We start from the raw sequence: 21,225 nt of genomic DNA, 5'->3' as shown, positions 1-21,225 counted from the left end.
TGTGGGATCACACAGTGATCCCGCGTGAAGCACCCCTGTTCCTAAGGTGGTGGGGACAGTCAGCAAGGATGGAACTACGTACAGGCAGAACTGACCGACATGGTTATTCTTTCTCTGTGTTTCTCTTCCTATTTATTTATGCACCTAAACTATGGTTGAAATGCCTCTCTCCAGTGGTACTGATTAAATGACAACCTTGTCGATCCTTCCCCCCTTGGTTCAAAGAGAAATGCAGTGTTTTCTTTAGAAATCCAAGCTACAGGCAAGAGACCTCGACCAGGCATCTGAGCTGGCCATCAGAAGAAAGAAGAAACAACATTATTTAGAGGCTCTTTAGTTACGGCATCTGCAGTGCTTCCCTCCAAGAAGGATACTCCTCCTTCCCCTCTTGTGACTTTAAAAGTAGCCAGAGGCTAGATTAGACCACTGGAAGAGCGAGACTACAGTTTCTCAGACTCTGACCTGGGCTGCTCGCATAGTCCTTGGCAGAAGCCAAGTAACTCAGTATAAGTTTTCAATCCTCCTTTTAATCGCAGTTCAATGTGCTGGGCGTACAGGGCTTTACCAAGGGTATGCCTCCTGCTCCACCATTGCTCCGATTATTGGGCAGTGTAAATTCATCAGCTGTAAAAAGGAAGAGAGGAAGCAGGTGGAGCAGGGACCATCTTTTTCCTACACTCATCTCCCTTGTACGCTCATGGCTTTAATTCCCCCCTCCACTGTTTTCTGACCTGGAGACAGTCACTGTACAGGCAGCAAAGGTGCAGCACTGGCATGAACTAACAACTGAACTACTAGGGAGACAGATAAAAGTGTTTTGGAGGGCTGCTGATGTCAGATAGGAAATCAAAGCTCTTTGACTTCACCAGGGTGTGGATCAGACACTGCAGATGACCCAGCCCTCAGATAATCCACCCTCTTCTAAAGGGACTACAAATGAAAAGAAGTCATCAAATAACCTGCACCCACAGATAACCTTCAGATAACCTCCATGCCTCCAGAGCTGCTGCACAAAATCACAGATGGGAGAAACAGGGCATCTCAGGGCCAGGGGAGAACGATGGGAACAACAAGCAGGACCTGGAAAAAAGAGGGAAAAGAGAGGGAAGAGAGGGCTGAGGGGTAAATCTCCCCTCCCATTGTCCCCAAACAGGTATAACCCACATGATGCAAAAGAGCAGCTTTTCTTACACACATTAGACTGGTGGGTGCAAAAGACTTAGTTAAAAACATTGCTTGACAGGAGAATTAAGGTCCAGGGACGCCTCTGCAGCTTTGAGGTCCCAATGTTGAAAAGATAGAGGGCTGGTAGGTGGGCCCCTAACTCTTTGCCCTTTCTTTTCTTCATGACCACAAGTTCAGGTGCCCAGGAAGACAACCAAGGAAAGTCAGACACCATTTCATCCCATTGCAGGCATCCTGGCAAGGGCATGTTCTACCCTGAGTAGTTTGTGCCTTTTTGGAGATATCTCACCGGGTTTACACACTGAAGGTCAGCCAAATGGTACCATTTTTGGAGCATTTGAATGAATGGCTTCAATCAGTTTTGAAATGTGCCTTTCATGGTCAAATAATAATTTTCTTGTGTGTTCCTCACAGAAATGTCGTATCAGAGCAATTCACGAAACCGGGCCAAATCTCAGGGAATCAGGAAAGTGCCACACAGGAGCCTTTGCTTACAGTAAGCAAGTCCGTTGATTTCAACAGGGCAATCCACATCACCCTGGGAAAAATATTGACTGACACGGTCTAAAAAATAATTAAAAATCAGATATTCTGACCTTTTAAGCTGAATTAGAAGTTGCTATTGTCATCTCTTAGTGTTTTTGAAAATAAATTAACAAATTATAATACCATCAATCATCTTCATTCCTGCCAGAATTGCGGTATACAAAGTTTTTAAAGCAATTCAATCCTGTATGAATTAATGTTGAACTTAGAATGATCTAAAAACAAAACCTATTTTATGAGAGGTAGGCAACAGGAGGCAAATTTAAAGTTGTGCCTTCAATTTGAAAGCTTACCATTTCCTGACTTTGCAATGTTTCCTCTCTTCCTTCCAATTTGAAGCAATTCCTGAGGTCTTTTTTTGTTTGTTTGTTTTATTTTTCCCTCCTGTGTGATATACCTGGTAGGAGCGGAATATTTCCGACCTGTATTGATTAAGCTTGGTTGTACCTTTGCTAAAATCAATAGATGATTCTATCAACACATTCAAATACCAAAGGAACTAAATTTCCTAAACCTAATTTTAATTTATACATATTTTACTTTTAAAGCAAATTTCTTGACTGTGTGTATAATGCTAAGGAATGAGTTATCTCAATTAAAATTACTTAGGACCACAGGTATACTTCTGATTAGACATTGACATCGGAGTCTGGCTGAACTAAGTCCCTAAGTGATAAACTTGCTATTGAATGAGATGTGTGAATACTGAATTTTGATTGGTGATTCTGAAAATCAATTACTTTTTTCTATTCTCATTGCTGTGCCTGCATCCTTTTAGGTGTTTGTTTTTTTTTTTTAAACAAATATATGCAGTATGGCAAATGCTTTAGCCCTTCTTTCAAAAATCTGCAAAAAAATTTTAGGCTGTTGCTGGAATTATAACAATATTCCACAATGAAGGATTAAAAAAGGATAATTAGAAAATGCTGAAAGAAACTGTTGTGATTATTGTGAAATTTTTAAAATTTTTTTTTTTGCCAAAAAATGAAATCTTGAATTTAGCTGGAAAACTCTGTACTCCAATACTTGGCAAATATATTAGAGGTCTTTAAAATTTGCCACAAATCCACTCTTGACATGACTGCCTATTCCAATAGCACATGTAAAAATGGATTTTCCCTGTGGAATACCAACCACTAATTTGGTCTGATCAGCACTAAGTCTCATTCTTCTGTCACTTACAGTGTCTTTGATTTTTAGCTATTCCAGCACCATTACTGGTGTAACACTGGATGTATGGCAGGTTTTCAGGAGGTAAGTTTTAAACCACGGGTGTCAGGAAGTGTTCCACCTTTACGGAACTCCAATTTCCCTGATGGGATGACGTTATTTCCCTGCTCAAGATTGTAAAACTCTGATATACTAGAAGATGTCTTTATGACTACTCAATTCTACCTAACTTCCATATGGTTTTTGGGGGCATGACCTCTTCCTTCTGCAGTTTCTTACAGAATTCATAAATGTGACCTTTAGGTCAGATATATTCTCCCTAACCTCAGCATCTAGAGTGTGAAAATTATTAGCCAAATTGGTGCAATTGCATGAAGACTTTTAAATAACAAGTACAAAAAAGTTTCTATTGATATTTTTAAAAACCCTCCAACCGAGTTTCCAGCAGCCAGCTATGAACTCAGTGTTCATGGGTTCTAGATCTTTTCCTTCCTGTGCAGTGTGTTTGTTGCTGCAAAGGAGCAGTTTTGTCACTTTACAAAGCCTGTACCTCTGGAAGTGTGGAAAGGCACACACATACTTAGCTACACTAAAGATGCATTACAGACAGTTAGTAATGCAATGCTTATCACTCGGTTTATGAATAATCTTAATTTTTCTACAGAATTTTTGCAAATCATTTATCCCTTCTGAAAGGATCACACAGTCTGAACTGAAGGGAGGAAACATGATGTTAACCTGAATGCTGGTTAAACTGCACTGCGGTTATAAATTCTGTGGAATTCCTTTGTATCTAGAGTAACTGCCAAAACAGATTTAATCCTTTAAGGCTTCAAGATGTACATTTCTTGGCTTGTGTGCTGGGACGTTTTCATACTGGAAAATGATGTATATTTTCCATATACACTGCGGGCTTCTTCGAATGGGTAAAATCTACTTTTTTGGGGGGTAATGTAAAGACTGAGAAGCCAGGAAAGAGAATAAGAGTTCAATGGGGTGATCAACTCATATCCCAGACATTGGGATATGGACTGAAATAAGTCTTGACACTGAGAGTTAACAATTGAGTGCATCTGAGGCTTTGCCTGAGCACAGAAAAATTTCTGCTGTCGCTACAGCAGACTAACAAAATCAATGTGAGGATGACTGTATTCCTATGAGCATATTTATACCCGTGCAGCTTGTTATGGGGCATTTTAGGCATCTTTTTTTTCTTTTAAAGGAGAGCAGGTTTTCACTTAAACAAAAACAGACACAGAAATTGTTACCTTTCACCCTTTCACTCAAAAATATTCATTGATTAATTTCTGTAATTAAATATATTTTTTTTTTTTGCTGATTATTTCTGTTGATTCCACTCTGAAGATGACTCTGGCGCTCGCTGGAGTCAGTGAGAGTTTTGCCATTGACTCTACACAGCATAGATGCAGGATAGACACTACATTTACATGAAAAGTCCAGGTTGTTATAATTAGAAGTGAGTTTAAATGCTGGTGTTCTACTCTGCATAGTAAGTTTCCAAAAGTCTCATATTGTCTGGAGCTGTGATTTTGGTTTGGGCCCACCTCCAGTGCAGGGAGAGGCTGATTAGCTGTAGAATCTGTCTGAGATCTTGGTCAGCGATATTTTTATATTTTTGTGGTTCAGATGATGTAGGAAAGGAATACTTTTCACTCATTAATCATATTTCAGAAAATGGGAAGCACATGATAACTAAACAAACCAAAGCATGAAAATGAAGACAAGAATTATGGTAAGTTAGCCAGTGTGAAAACCTTTATTGGACCAAGAAACACAATCATGAAGAAAAAAATTCCTCATGAAAAATTTCACGGGCTTTTTGTTCTTGTTGATGCTATTCTTTTTTCCTCAGAGGTCTTTATAAGTTATTATCCTAATAAATATAATAAAATATTAGCTATTACTTTTTAGTAAAAATAACTAAGAAAAGGAACATTCTGTTTCTAAAATCTTTGGAAGAAAAACATATGTATATATTAACAAACTTCTTATAACTATGTTGATGTAATAAATTGTTCTATTGAAGATTATTATTATTTGTTTTTTAGGGATTTCACAACATAGGTAGAATATATTTTGTTAAAGGACTTAAAAGCTAAGTAACTGAAACTTTACCTCTACTTACCAACCATAACTTGGGTTTTCGCTGGCAGTGAAAAGATTAAACCAATGTGGAGCATGTATCTCCCACCACCCTTTGATGACAGAAGCAGCTGCTGCCCTAGAGAAAAGTCCCTGACTACTCTTCTATGTGATTCTTTCCATAGTTTATTCTCCCTGCTTCCCATGGCCAGCAGTTTGAGGCTTCCCACATCCAAGAGAGGATGATTTTTAGTAGTTATGGATAGCTACAAGAGGTTTGAAGGGTTTTAAGGAGCCAGTTAATGCTTTTAGGCTCCACAGTGCTCTTTGGAAAGAATCCCACATTGTGCTTGTGCACCAGGTAAAAAGTGCTTTCTTCAGGTTTGTTTTAAGCCTGGTGCTTGATGGCTTCCTCAGGCACCCTGAAGCAACTGCATTAGGAGAAATAAACAGCATTTGCTTCCTTTTGGGTATTATAGACCCTTATTCATAGTGTTGTCCACTGTCAGTCAAGCTCTAGCTCAGGCTTCAGCACCTATGTCATGCTTGGGAAGAGACAAGCTCAATACATCTGCCAGGGGCTGGGGTTGTGATGGGCTCAGTCCTGTCTGTGCCTGAGTTATGCAGACCATATGGAAAGAAACCACTAGGTGTGTGTGGGGCTTTCCTTCAGGGAACTTGGGTGGTCATTGCCATTTTGTAGTTAGATTATATAGAAGTGGAAGAGCCAAGTTTAGGAAAAAGGGCTTAAACTATCACTTTGAATATGAGCATAATGGCAGGCTTTGTTATGCGATGAAAGTAAAAGCTGAGCTTTTAAATGGTGGTTGTTGCCTTTCTTTGATTTCTATTTTGTTGCTGTGCCCTCTTGTCTTTGGTTGTGAGCAGTAAAAAAAATCCACTAAACCTCCTAAGAAAAGAAAGGAAGGAGTCACTTTTGTGAAGCTCCCAAAGGTTGAGAGAAAACAATTTCCAGTGGTTTAGTGGGAGAGAGAGCCTGGGTAGAAACCAAATAGATATACTGCATCCACTGAGAAATGGTGGGGAACAAAGAAAGCCTCAGATGGAAGGAGGAACTGTGAGCATGTGTGTGTGCATGTGTATCTGTAAGGCAGAACTCTGAGCTCCAGCGTGATTTATTTATTTGCAAACACTTCTCATCTGGAAAGCCTCCTGAGATGCCCATCTCATCTTCATGGGGGGCTCCGCCCTGCTTGTAAAATGAAGAATGATGTATAAGGCTGTAAAACGGGGAAATAAATCTTTGCAGAACAAAGTCTAGCCAGGGTACTTCACCTAGCAAAATCACAAGGACAGTAGTCACCAGGAATATGGACAAATCATTAGGAGGCAACAGGAACCTTGAAGTGCTAGGATGGAGTGGTGCACAACATTTGGTTAATAAAGAGTCGAGGTATAACAACAGTGACTTTCCTAGGGAAGACTGAGTCTTAAATTCTGTGTGTTCTGTTTCTGATGAATCAATGGTCATAGTGGATCTAAGCCCTAAGGCTTCAGGCTTGCAAATATTAATACACGTGTAGCTCTGTGCACGAGCTAAAAAAATTGCAGGTAACTCTGTGTTGATTGTGGTAATGAGGTACCATTGTCATTACTTCTGTGACAAAAAACTATTACTTTTAGAATTTGATTTTACTATCCCAAACAGCTCGGAAGAGTGATCAGTCATCACATTTTTTCACATCAAGTCCATTTTTTGGACTTGATAATCTTAAAAGTCTTTTCCAACCTAAATGATTCTATTATTCTATGATCACATTTAACAGCACATTTGTGCTTTTACAGTACAGGTGACACACAAATTGCCAAACTCACTTTTTACAATGATTGCACGTTATACCAGTTTTGCCTTGCAAATTTAAGGCTATCATTATATTTTAGAATAAGCAAGCACTTAATAAAGCTATTCCATAAAATCTTGCCAAACATCAAAATTGGCACCCAAATCCTTGACTTGCAAGGGAAAGTGCATTCAAGCATAATTTTGAAAACCTATGAAAAAAAAATTACGGTAAGATATCCTTTGGATTTTATGAGTCTGAAATCCCATTATTCTATAAGGTAGATTAATACAGTTACATGTTTGTATAAAAATACAGCAGTTATTCTTTCACAAGGGTGCTTACTATATATTTTCAGTAATTTCCTTCCAAAAAAGTTTTCAGCAATTATGAATATCTGGGCTGAAGTTCTCCCCATGTAGCAGATGTATTTTGCAGTACTATAGACTGGCTCCAGGAAAACTGCTGTGGTCTCTCTGTTCCCAGGGCTTAAAAGCTCTATTGATATGATAGACCATAATGATTCAAAATGAGGATTATGGTCTATCAGTAAATAGCCTGGTATTATGCATATACCATAATATAGTTACTATGATATTTTTATGACATATTCCTGGAAGTCTCATTCATTTGTGTAATAATAACTCACCCCAGCATAACTTGTGGTTAAAAAGAGTAAGATTATGCTTTGGGAATGCAAATAGGAATTGCTTCAGTGCAGGTTGGAGATGCAGAACAGCAGAAAGCAGGGGCTGCATGACTCTGCTGGGAAACGGTGGCCTATGCATTTTATTCTGAGCATATCTTTTTGTGTTCTTAACTGCACACTTCTATAGCCCTCCAGAAATTCAGGTTATGTATAAATATGGGCTTCCAGAGTACATAGCAGGGTGCAAACCAAAATGAATTGCCAGAGTTCCTTTTCCTCTCAGCTTCCCTTCACGCTGGGAAAACAGGTCACTAAACCAAATTTAATCTTACTCATAGTTCTCTTGCTTCTCTTCGGCTTTTATACTTGCACTGAATACAATAAAGAGCTTAATTCCAGGTGACTTTCTCCAAATGGGTACAAATTTCCCCTTTGAGAAGTCAGAAGCAAAACGGTATTTGGTGGATGGTGAAGGTGGTTTAGTAGGATTTAGCCACAGTGGAGAGAAGGTTAATATTCCTAGAAAAAGCAAAAGCTCTAGGGCATTATTTTCATTTGTAATGTCCACGTATATCACTGATATTCTTTTAAGAGTGATCTCTTGCCTCATTGACATTAGTAGTAAGAGTTTTCTGATTTTAGTTTTTAAGAGTGTTTTCCTCCATAAGGTGGGAAGTGTCTGTCAAGAGGTTATAGAGCTGCTGCAGAGAGGTTAGGAAAAAAGAAGCTTCAACTGTTCTTTTTTCTGTTCAAAGAAAGAATGAACAGGAGGGCTGACTTGCTTAGTAAAAACAAAAGGAAGGAGCATTTGAAACAGAAAATAATTGTAATTTTAGATGAAATAAAGATTCTATCTGGAGCCGTAATCAGAAAGCAAGTCAGGAGAAAATGCCATGAAATTGCAGAGTAGACATCTGAGCGTACACAATACTTCTTGGTGGCTACAGTCACTAGCAAGCGCTAGCATGGGAACCTTTCTTACCTTCTTAACCCCACTGGTGCTTATTTCCTTCTAAGGTCAGAAAGAAGCAGTGTTTGCAGAATCTTGATGCTGAGTTTCCATACACAGAAAGAATAAATACTTATTTCCAACCTACATAAATTACTGTATAGGAAGAAACCAATCTAGAAAAAAGGGTATCATGTGCAAATGAGAGCTCAGCGTCTATGTGTGTCTTGTCTGCAACCTTCTGCCCAGCACTGAGTAAAAATATGGCTGTTGCTGCCCTTGGCAGAGATCTCTATATAAAAGAGGTCAACAGCACATCTCAGCTCTTAACGGGCTCTTAGGCATGCAAACAGTCTTAATGACCAGAAAGCTAAACTCACCACACTCAGTTACAGTTCAGCCAGAGAGAATGGTTTTCCACATGATTTATGTGACATTGTGTGTGGTAAGCGAGTGTGTTAATGTATTTTTTCACTCCATATTTATTGCCTGGCTAGACTCCCCTTGTTCTGACCATGTGCTCTTCTCCGACAGATCAGGAAAGTCATAATAAGCAACTGTTCCTTTTCTACAAACACTCTTGCATTTGGAGCCTCGTAAGATCAATCTTCCCTGTGTTTCTCTTCACATGGAATAATGCCATGGATGAGAAGAGACGGAGACCATCAGAAATTGTGTCCTATTTTAAAGATGCTGGAACATAGTGTGCAATGTTCATCCTCTTTGCTGGAAAATCCTCCTTTGTTTTCCATAGGCAATATTTTTACAGCTGAAAACAGACACAAAGCAAAAATTATTGCTGTGGTGTGCTAAATTGCTTCTCTGTGGAGAGGCAGCTCATCAGCTGCTGCAGCTAATCAGGAAGCAGAGAAGTGCAAAAGAAAATCAGGATGTCTGAGCCTTCAGCTATGCAGCCCCAGTCAATGGAGTCAACAGAAAAGGACAAGGCCCTGAAGAACGACAATCTTTGCTAAACTGGTCATACTCTGAACTCTTTCATATGGTAAAGGCTAGGCCTTGGATTATGTATTGTGGATTTAGGTTGGATTTCCTATGATAGAATTCAGCAATAAATCTTCTATGGAAATAATTCTGAAATATTTGGCTGCAGTTAAATTGTGTTTAACTTGAAATAGAAACTGCTGTGCAGTGGCAGCTTACTGCCATAGTGGCAGCACAGACTAAAAATAAAGACGCAGTACGCTTAGTGCAATCAACCAGACTGATTAGATCCTGCTGATAAATATGCACCCACTCATGTGTGAACATGGAAAATCTGCTCCCATGTAGGTGTTATCTCCTTCCCAAAGTCCTCTCCCGGTGCCCCGTCCAATTTGATTTGATACCATTTGATGCTGCCAGCGTAACGTGCCTTTTTTGAGATGGAGGAGGTGCTTTCTAATCAGCACACTTAAAATACATCTACAGTGTTTCTTTGGATCAACATTCACTACCAAAGAAGGACCTTCTGGACAGGTTTCTGCTCAACATAAAAGTATGTAGACTTCAGTGTGTATTTGCAAGTGAAGTGTCCAACTCCTGTTGTAGGAGAGTGAGGGCAGGAATCAATTACTTCTTCATGGGATTTTAGCATACCTGAGATGTCCAGGGTCTCCTTGGTGTATGGCTGGTACTCTGGATAGGCACAGATCCACAGATCTGTTCATCAGCCCTGTGTGGGTGTCTCAGACATCTTGGGACAACTCCAATGGCACCACGCACTTTTGCTTAGGCAACTGCATCACCAACTGACTCAATTCTGGCATTAAACTTTAGGGCATCATTCAGCTACCTAGCCAGTAGCTGTCTCTTTTGTGGTAGGCTAAGCTGTTCTCTAAATTGATGTCACTCAGTTGTTTTAGGCATTAAGTATTATTTGAGATGCCCTCAGGCATCCTGTCTTTGTCTGGCCTCCATCTGTTGTTCAAAGCAGGCATGGTCTCCTATAAACTATCTTTTATACTGCTATCTTTGATGGCAGTAAAACCCAATGTATAGGCAACTGAATTGATTACTGGATCTCCAGTGACTATAATGGGATTGCTGGCTCACAAGTAGGTATCTGTAGTCAGATGTCTAGTGTCTTATTCTTGAACTGCAACGCGCCCAGAGGGTGAGATTTTGAGCCTCATTCTCCCAAGACATGCTATTTTTCAAAAAGAAGCACATGGACACCTGGGAATCTGTAGATAGGTCCTGAGAGGTCTGCGAAAGATGACTTAGCTAAAGAGGTATATGTATGGCAGAAGGCTGCGCAGGTATGTGAAACGTTGAAAGGGTCTGCATCAACACTGGAGATTTGGCAGGGCTCCACATATTGAAGTGTTTACAAAACATGGATTGACATTTAGACATGCCAGTGTGTGTGTGCATACATGCTGTTGCCTTTCCCTACTAGGGAGTATGCAAACTTTTAAAGACAGAGGCTTTGTCCACATGGAATTGTTTTGCTAGGTTTAATTAATCATGAATATTTATAAATGATAAAGTAAGAAACACCATCTCCAGCGGCGTCAGAGAAGATGGTTTATTGGGAGAGTGTGTAAATCTAGTCCTTTTAGTATCCTGGTTAGTCCTTTTAGTATCACTTTACGGACCTGTTTTCTATAAGTTTGACCAATCCTTTTCTGAACTTGAATTTACTTATTTTGGTCTATACCAAAGTGGCTGAAAGCCATTTATCAACACACTGTAATCAGCTGACACCTTAACAGTCATGTGTGTTGATATTATTTATACTAGTATTTCAAATTTATATTTCAGATGTATTTTCTGACCTTTAGAAGGTCAGAGATTTAGAGTGCTAGGCACTGTAAAAAGCTGGACTGTCCATAATACATCTGTTGTGCAAGGGTTTGCTGATATTTTTTTTCTCCAGGAAAAAAATAACATTTAAATGGAATGTTATCTTTGTGACTTGGCTTTTTTTTTTCCCCACTGATAAAAACAAAAAAGCATGAATGCTTTTATTTTAAAAATATTTGAGTGGAACCTTTGTCAACGTTGTAAAACAGTGGTAACTTTGAGTCACTAAGTACTGAGTTGAGATATTATGCAATCACAATTTGTATCAAGTCTCTCCTGTTTTAATTTTTGTCTGCACCCATTTTTCATGTTGACTTTGACAGGATCAGGATGTAGTCTTAGAAATGCAGCATTTATCTTACAGTGATAAAGTTTATGCCTTTAATGTTGCCTTTCAAGAATAAGAGAAGTCTGATAAATTGTCTGGGTTGTTTCAGGGTTTATTTGCTGTAGTGCTTGCTGGTTATGAGTGTTCCCCATTTATTTCACACAGCTACTGAAGTTCCAATTCATTAAAGCAATTTAGTCATATACATTTCAACAGGACCAGGCACCTGCTATGAGTTACGCATATGCTCAGATGTTCTCAGTCTTTGCCTGGAGAGCTGTCAGGGACAACCTGTGAGAACTACTGAAAATTACTTATGATCATATCTAAGTCAGATCCCTATCTGTACTGAATTATTTTGGTATATATGTACTACACTATATAAGGTAATATATCCTACCTCTGGCTGCCTGCATCATTGTTATTTGTTCATAAAAGCACATTTAAATAAGCAGACTCCTCTCTGTCGTCATGTTTTTAAAGTTACTCCTACCTGCTACATCTTTTAAGTTTTATTTTCTTGCTCTATGAGGTCAAGGCTGGCAGAATTTCACAACATTCAGCCAATATCCATGGTAAGTTTTGGGAACAAATTGGTGTGTTCTTCCTTTTTCTCATTTCAGCATAACAAAATCTTCCCTTGTGCAAATTCTCAGCACATGACAACTTGACATTTGCCAGATGATGCAGGGATAAGAACCGAGAATCTGTTCCTTCTTTTTAAGAGAAAAAACTCAAGTAAAACCAGCTGGGAATTTTGCCAACAGGAACTGGACCCACACAGAAATGACTGAGTGAAATGGGCAGAGGGCAGAGAAATGTAACCATGCTGCCAGACGGGCAAACGAAGGGCCAAACCTGAAGAAGAAGAGCCCATCCCCTAGTCAAAACTCAGAGGTGGTGAGCATGGTTGTACAAAGTCTGCACCCAGCAGAGTATCTGAAGGGCTTGCTCAGGTATCTTGCTGAACTTGTAACTAAGTCAATGTCTTTGAAGGAAGAGTTGATGTTCATCAAAATGCCACGGTGTTGAAACATGACTCTCTCAGTGGTCTTCTTCCTGCCTTCGCATATTCATGTGGATCTGGACACAGGGCTCACAAAGTGATAAATAACTCAGAGATGAAGCTGACATATGTCAAGCTTAATCTGAACAGGGTTTTACTCTTTTTTTCTTTTTCTCTTTTTCTTTTTCTTTTTCTTTTTCTTTTTCTTTTTCTTTTTCTTTTTCTTTTTCTTTTTCTTTTTCTTTTTCTTTTTCTTTTTCTTTTTCTTTTTCTTTTTCTTTTTCTTTTTCTTTTTCTTTTTCTTTTTCTTTTTCTTTTTCTTTTTCTTTTTCTTTTTCTTTTTCTTTTTCTTTTTCTTTTTCTTTTTCTTTTTCTTTTTCTTTTTCTTTTCCTTTTTCTTTTTCTTTTCCTTTTCCTTTTTCTTTTTCTTTTCCTTTTTCTTTTTCTTTTTTTCTTTTCCTTTTTCTTTTTCTTTTTTTTCTTTTTCTTTTTCTTTTTCTTTTTCTTTTTCTTTTTCTTTTTCTTTTTCTTTTTCTTTTTCTTTTTCTTTTTCTTTTTCTTTTTCTTTTTCTTTTTCTTTTTCTTTTTCTTTTTCTTTTTCTTTTTCCTTTTTCTTTTTCTTTTTCTTTTTTGCAAAGGGTAAAGGATGTGGTCTTATCTTGGACACTCCCTGACTTGTGTCAGTTGGTGTCACAGCTGGAATGTTATTTAAATCCAATTTCTTTTATCTGAAAGTATTTATGTGAGCAGATAAAGCATTAAGCCTTCATCCTAAAGTGCCCTGCTCCATTTTAGTGCTCCAGATAACATTGACTTATGCTGGAGCTGCCGCTCCGCGAACAGGAAATCAATTCTCTCCCTGGTTCTCCACTTGATCTTTCGTGGTGGGTAATGGGGATGTGTGTGTGATGCTACTGACAGACCCTAGGATGCAGTCCATTAAGAGGTTAAAGGGAACCTCCTCTTCAAACTGTAGGAATCTGCTTTTTTTCTGTTGGAGTTTTATTTATTTGAGGTGGGAAGAAGAGCAGGCCAGTTCAAATCTGTATTTACTACTTTTCTCTGACTTGAAGCCTAAGTTTAAAAGCCAGAAGGTCTCCTCTCACTCTTCTCACCACTCATAAAGAGCTTACTTTAGCAGGTCTGTTAATGTAGCTGAGAGAAAGTACTATTCAGCATGAGTGACAATATGTCAAGAATTGTCCTGAAGTGGAATACATAAGATTTATGGGTCTGAAATTTTTAGTTTTGCTTTTGTTTCTCACTATCCTACTCTATTTTTTAAATGGCAGTGAATTAAAGTATTTTTCCCCAAATTGAGTCTGTTTTTCCTGTGACAATAATTGGTAAGTGATCTCCCTGTCCTTATCTCAAGTCATGAGCTTTTTAATCTTAAAATCTCCCCCCTGCCCTGATGAAGAGGGGGAATGAGAGAGCGGCTGGGTGGGCACCTGGCAGCCAGCCCAGGTAAAACCAACATAGTCACCCATGTGCTCTCTGAGGTTAGTGCTAACAACCTCCATAAGAAGTTCTGGAAATTTAAAATTGAGATTTGTGGACTGGGAGATGGGAATGATTAGGTTGGATTAAAGTCCCATATGCAAAAAGTCTTCTGGACACACAGATTCTTATAGCTGTACCTGATTTTTGTGAATGCCCCTGATGTTGCAGGAAAAGGGACGTGTGACATGTCCTGTTTAAGCTCTGGTAGAAACACAACAAAGAAAAATGTGTAGGCTAAATAAGCCATATGTTTAAAAGTGAAAGTATAGAAAATTGGCAAGATCTGGACCAGGAATTGGCACGAAAGACTTGAACAGTCCCCATGAGCCTGCTTTTGAGAAAACATGTCACAGAGAAAAAGGGGAGGGAAGGTTTACTGGGTCAGAGGGATAATAAAACTGAGAATAAGTTGTCACATGCATCATTTTCCCTGGGAAACCTTTGTGCTGCAATGCAGAAAGTCCATGAATACTTATGACACAATGACCCAGAACAGCACCAGCTTGGAGATACGTTGTGGGTCCTAAATACTTCATATGTCAAGGGCAGAGGCACCATATATTGTTTTTCTGATGGATGCATCACTTCAGAGGGAGAGTGTCCTGGACCTCAGAGCTGGTAATAATATCTTCAGAGAAGCTCCTCATGGGTGAAGGTGAGTCCCTCTCCACAGCTGCTCATTTACCATGTATGTCAGAGCCCCTTTATCCACTTACAGCATCGTCTCTCATGGATTAGGAGGAGGGGAGAAGATGGCAGTGCTCAAACTTGCTTCCTCATGAAGGATTTCGGCAGGTATGACTGCTTATGCATCCTCCCAGCAGGTGAAGGGAAAATCAGTGACTCTACAAGAGCCTGATGCCATCTGTAATGGCTCAATGTGGAGGTGAATTTACCTTCTCTCCACTTCTTCAGGGAAACCCCTTTGCTTTGGACATAACAGCTCTCCAAAGGCACGCATCAAGTACAAGCCACCTGGACTCTGGGCTTGTAGTTAGTCATAGTTAGGGTGGCACTTTTTTCCTACCTAATACTACTTTTTTTCTTCCCTTGTGTGTCATAAAAGAGTAAAGTATTAGCAGTTCATGGAAAAGTCTAACACAAGGCTCTGGGCAGTGAAAGTATCTCATTAAACTCAGTGTAATTGGCAGCTCGATACTTTGGAGGTAAATCTGACAATGAACAGAAATATTTGTAACAGTGAACATTGGATCTGGATGGTTCATTTCCTGGAAGTCCAAAGGAGCCCCCTGGTCCTCTTGGAGAACAGTCCTCCAGACTGCTCTATTTGGATAAAGGGAAGCCAACAAATTAGATGACGCAAAATTGTGTGTAAAAATGGTAGTTTAATTGCTTCCCTCTTGTAACCCATTTACATCAATCTTCCTGTCCTCTGAAGTAATTTTCTGCAGCCTGTTTATCTCCTTTCCTATACCAACTCCTATTGCTCTTGTAGTTCTTATGAACACTTATGAATGCTTGTGAACACTACAGATTCGGTAGAAATCTGTGTGTGCTTCTTTGGATACTTTGAGAGCTTCATCTTCTACTGCAGGAGTGACTGACTGCCTCCTGGGATCATCCTGGGAGTGGGTGTTGTGTTGCCATGAAGTGACTCCGAAGGGGAGATGCTGCTGGGAGGTGCAGCTCTGCTCCGCTCTCCTTGCTCCGGCGGTGAGTTCCCACCGCTCTCAGTGATGACAGCTCACTCTGGGGCCCCAGACAGCTTTACGGTTGATCTGCCAGCTGGCTAGACTCATCCTGTGGTTGGAGCAGTGCTAGGGAAGGACCGCTGCAGAGGACAGGCAGGAGTTTGCAGCCAGGCTGGGAAAGCAGAGCCCCTCAGCCAGAGCCAGCTCAATGTAGTTATCAGCTCATCTCCATGTAAGCCTGTCTCCCTGCACAGGTCTACACATACGCGTGTAGGAATTTTTGCTTTTTAATTATAACTAGTAATCAAAGAGAAACAATTAAAAATGTTATCATATGTAATCACAAGCTTAAGAAATCTCTTTAAGAAATGGACACTGACTCACTTTAGTCATCTGAACGACATGCATGAGTGCCCTTTCAAGTCAGTGCAGAGAAAGAAATATTTCTGGTGTTTGATGAATCTGATCTGCCACTTGGAACAAATACAAGGAAGCAACTTTTAAATGGTGGGTAATGAACCTCTGGAACATGCTGCCATTGGAGGGTATGTAGTGTCTGCAAGCACAAAAAAGACTTAGATGAGTTCATGGACAAAGGGAATGGACAGGGTTGTATCTTCCACTGTCCCTAATCCAATGATCCTGAGCACTGGTAGGGTACTAGGGCAGAAAGTGACCAGGGCTTTTCCTAACAACATCCCTTATTACTGCTGCTGCAAGCAAAGCACTGGACCCAGAAGGACATCTCTTGTACTCTGCTAGTGTTTATGGCCCCAGACATTACTCCTCCGTTTCCGCCTGGCTCTGGGCACTGCTTCCTCTCCTCCTCACCCTCCCAGGTCCAACTGCACTATAGGTGTCACCCTGCAAATTTAGAGACTGGCACATGTGAAAGGTGAGAAAGGACGGACAGACCATACTAAAGTATAGGTAGTGTGTATTTTTTTGTCTTTTACTCCTAGGATACTCTCTGAGTATACTCTGCTTGGAGAAACATTTAGATGTTGTTTTAATCACTTAAAAGGAAATTATTTTTTATTGAACTGATAATGGATGGGAAATGAATGGGAAAGTGCTCTTACTTAACAGCCTTGAATATTGTACTCACCCTTAAGTATCTCTGCCTTGAATATTTCTTCCAAATAGTTAATAAACACAGCTCTTATTACTAATGCTGTGTAAAGAACAAAGAGCTACTTAAGGGACACTCTTGTTTCATGGCCAAAACTAAAATAACTAGAGCTGAACTATTTGTTTGGAGTGGAAATAAATCTGAAATAGCCCAGACCACAAAGACCATACATGCCAGTCACCACTCAAAGGTGCTGTAGTGCAGATGGATAATTCCTGTTGCTGCTGAAGAACAAATTCTGCAGAATTTGTTGGTTAAGGCAGGTTAAAAGGGTGGTATTAAACTCACCTACCTTGAAACATGGACAAGTTGGAGGAAGCCACCTGAGCTAGTTGTTTAGATGCCCTGGGCTGAATATGACAAAGAATTTTCTGTCAAATTTCTGGGAGAGACAAGAGGAAATGGTCATGGAAAACAGCAACAAAATTCCTTTCCATGTTTTAAAATTTAATTTTTGAACTTGCCATTTTTAGGCAACATTTCTATTTCAAAATAAACACGTAGAAAAGGGTTAATAAAAAGAGTGAAATAACCTTACTGGGAAACAATGCCCTATTTCGGACAGAGCAATACTTCTCATTTTGATCCACTTTTCCAATTTCATTTCTCCTAACAACAATAAAATAGTCTTTGAGCTGAGCCACACTGAGATGTTTGTGTGGGCTTAATCACCCAACCAAAAAGAAAAAAAGAGTCCCAACCTATTACTTGCCTTCAGACATTAATTTTCCTACTACTGTGGGAAATAGTTGTGGTTACAATGGTAACATCTTTTTTTTTTTCTTTTTTTTTCTTTTTTTTTTTTTTTTTCCTTTTACATCTCCTGTAAGATACAGATTGCCATCTTGGGGACTAGAGATCACATATAAAATCTATCTGCATGCAATGCACTTGATTCCTCCTTTTCACCCTACTTTGTGTGTAGATGTTGTACTTGTCACACAGGAGCCTGTACAAGCACACGACTCTGAGAGATGAGAGTGAAGCTCTGGAAGGATTTTTAAGAGAGTTGACATCAGCTGGTGACTGCAACTTTTCCCTGGGTTTTCTGATTTTGCCTATGACATGGAAATGGAGGTGTAGTGTAGTGGAAGTTCTTGGCATATTTTGGGACCTGCTGACTTTCAGCACAAAAAGAAATCTTTTGCTGGTATAAGTAAAACAAAGATATATCCACTTGCCAAAACTTGGTTTTGCTGATGTCTTATGAAATTAAACAAAAGAATCCATCCTCTAGAATCTTTAGAGTAAGCACATTGTACCCTGATGAGAAGATGAGGTTTACGTCAAATTATTGGCAGCTAAATATTTTTAGGTGCAGCTCAGGAACAATTTTCTTGCCAACCTCCCTGGAATGGAAATATTTTTGACACTTTTTTTTTAATGTTCTGTTCTCTAGAAAACAACTTTTTTCATAAATCCCACTTTCTGAAAAAAAAAAAAAGTATTTTGGGTTATTGCCAAACCCAGAAAAACATTGATTTAGGAATACTGCTTTGATACAGATTTTGTCGCTGAAATGTGTAGCTTTTCCTTTCTTTGTGAGCTGCTCTCCCCTGCTGGGCTTTCTCTTTCCTCATCACTCCCTGCAAGGTCAGAGTCCCGTAAGGCATTGCCTCCCTGAATCTGAAGAGGGGAGGGAGGAGGAGGGTTGCTGTGAGGGATGAAGGCTGGTGTGCATGTAGGAAAATGTGGTATTCAAAGAAATTTGTAGGACAAGGAGCCTCAGCTGCATCAAGGTTGCTTTTGTAAGCAAAGAATTTTTTTCTTCAGCAAAGTATTTAATTTTTTAATTACAAGCTCAGAAGTATGCATTTTTTCCCTTTTTTCCCTTGCTCCATTTTCTGGTCATCCTTCATAACAGGGGCTTGTCCTATGCTTTTAACAACGGGGAAAGCAGCACAGCCCCTTCTGGGCAGGAACCTGTCTAAAAGATTATTCCTCCCACACCCCAGCAACGATTCTTTCTGCAATACTGAAACAGTGAACTGCCTTCATTTCTCCATGAAGAAATGCAGAATAACAACAGTTCTTAAAACCCTACAGGCATTATAAAGTCTATACCAAAGTCTGGTGAGAGTCAGCCAAGGCAGTTTTATCTGCATCAGTCACTGATACCACTCAGAAATGTAAATACTTTGTAGGAAACAGGCCAGGGCCAACCCACTGCGATTTGTGACAGCCAGCCTGGCTTCAGCTCAACACAGAAAAGCCCAAAGACCATCTTAGTGCCCAATCTTAATTCCTCAGAAACATCAGATGTTTTGTATTGACATGGAATAAATTTTATGATGTGACTCTGATAACTCATTTTTTAAATCCAAGTTTCTTCATGAATTAGTTCTATGAATTTACCTGTACAAGAATTTACCTGTTCTTAATGCCTCATGCTGCAAACTTTTGTTGGCTTAGGAAGTCTTTGGGATGGAGTGATAGTTTCCTTCAAGTTAATCTGACTCTTAACTCCAGGTGGAGAGTATCAAGGATCAGCTCCTTAATATTCTTCCGGTTGTTCTGAAGTTAATAAATGCCCTTAGCAAACAGTATCATTCCTTCCTTGGAAAACTAGTGGTATTTGTGGATAACCCAGAGAGGTTTGCCAAGGGCTTCTACTTTTTATACTTTTCTAATTAAGAAAATTAAGGTGTGCTGTTTCTGCATGACTAAAGTCAAGAGCCCATTCAATATCTTATGTTCATTCTTACCTGTTTCTCACTAATCTGATGATTCCTATAGATGCTTTTGACTGTACTATTTATTATCTACCAGTTGTCTTTTCAGCATTTTATTACAGTTTGACAGACTAAACAGCTGTTTAAGTACAAGTAGATATTTTTCTTGGTCTTTGTTCAGAGTTGCTTTAGCTCTTGTGAAACACCGATTTCCAGCTGGGAGCCAAAGCAGTTTGAAATGTCTGCAGCAGACAGCTAAGGATACAGTTTAATTAGCCTACTTTGATCTTTTCTGGGGTGGCTGATGATTTACTACAGCTTGCAGCATGGTGAGGCAATTATATTCATGGTCATTATGACAGCATCCTTTGAGCCAGAGTTATTGTAGAAGTAAGATTAATTATAACGGGATTTTGTGGGGCCCAGAAGCCGAGATAAAGTAATGTTATATTCAGAAGAGTGCAATAAAGGAGAGCTTCATAACCAAAATATTGGGTGAAACCTTGGCCTGGCTGAGGTTAATAGCAAAACTCTTTGTAACTTTAGAGGGTAATTCACTTGTAGGGTATGCCAGACATACAGTAACTTGGGCAATTTTCTGGAAGATTGAAACTATGTTGTCTTGCTTGGGCTGATGCCACTGTCAGCCCAGGATTCCCCTCAGCGTTATAGTCTTCTGTCTTCTAGAAACACAGAAGAAAGTTTTGCAGAATATAGTTAGGTACACTGATAGCTTTAAGGTTTTTCTTTCTTTGTCCCTTGTTTTTTATTTGGAACACTTCTCAGATTATTGCCCTCCGTTTCTGTGCAGCTAGTCTGCCATGATGGGGAAACAGCTTTTAGGTGAATCTACACAGCATAATGCAGTGTATCAGTGTTACACTTCTATCTGTTCAAAAAAGACTATGTTTTGTAATTATTGTAGCTTTGGTAGCAGTTGTTGTATGTCTGGAGAGCTAAGAATACTGGCCACAGGTGGAGCACAGCTTCTTCCAGCTATTACCCGCCAGAGCCTGCTCATCCTGTATTTTGGCCTCTTTCCTTGGGCCTGCCCTGGCACAGTGTTGTGTACAGTTACCTTCGCTGTTTCTAAACAAACTATCTGGTTTGTACAACAGTTCTTTAGGGTTTCTCAGCAAGAGAAATTACGTGGGTGAGATTGAATGTTGCTTTAACGCAACCTTGTTTGTTCCGCTTCTCCAGGAACCTGTAAAAGCCAAAGGAGAACTTTTGAGGAGTCAGCCCAAAGGTTCAGTTACTGCAGTCTGATTTGAAACAACAGCTGAGGCAAATATCTATGAAAAATTGTAAGACAAGAAAAAGTATATATCAAATTCCCTCCAGAATACTTTCCTAGCCTCCAGCAGTCTGTCACCCAGAGGTGCATATTTGCTGCTAATAGCTCCTATGGATTTCTATTTAATGAATTTTGAACCCCTTTTTAACCCCATGTAAACTCTTCTTACTATACCTTCCTACTGCTCAGACCCACTGCTGAACCATGCTTTGGAGGAGGACCTGCCTTGCCAACTGCTGTCCTATGCCACCGGCCAGGGACCACCTCTCTGCATGGTCTGGAGTAACCTCACTCTCCTGCAGGCATTTCTTTGCCATACATCCCAACATCATTCAGTTTACAGATGGCACCAAGTTCAGGGGAAAACAATGTCAAACTGGAAGACATCATGCAAATTTTAGACGTGGAAGTGCTTGAAAAGGGAAG

This window comes from Numenius arquata, chromosome 3, assembly GCF_964106895.1.
Source record: "Numenius arquata chromosome 3, bNumArq3.hap1.1, whole genome shotgun sequence".
In the NCBI taxonomy this organism is placed as follows: Eukaryota; Metazoa; Chordata; class Aves; order Charadriiformes; family Scolopacidae; genus Numenius; species Numenius arquata.
This window is presented reverse-complemented; position numbering follows the sequence as displayed.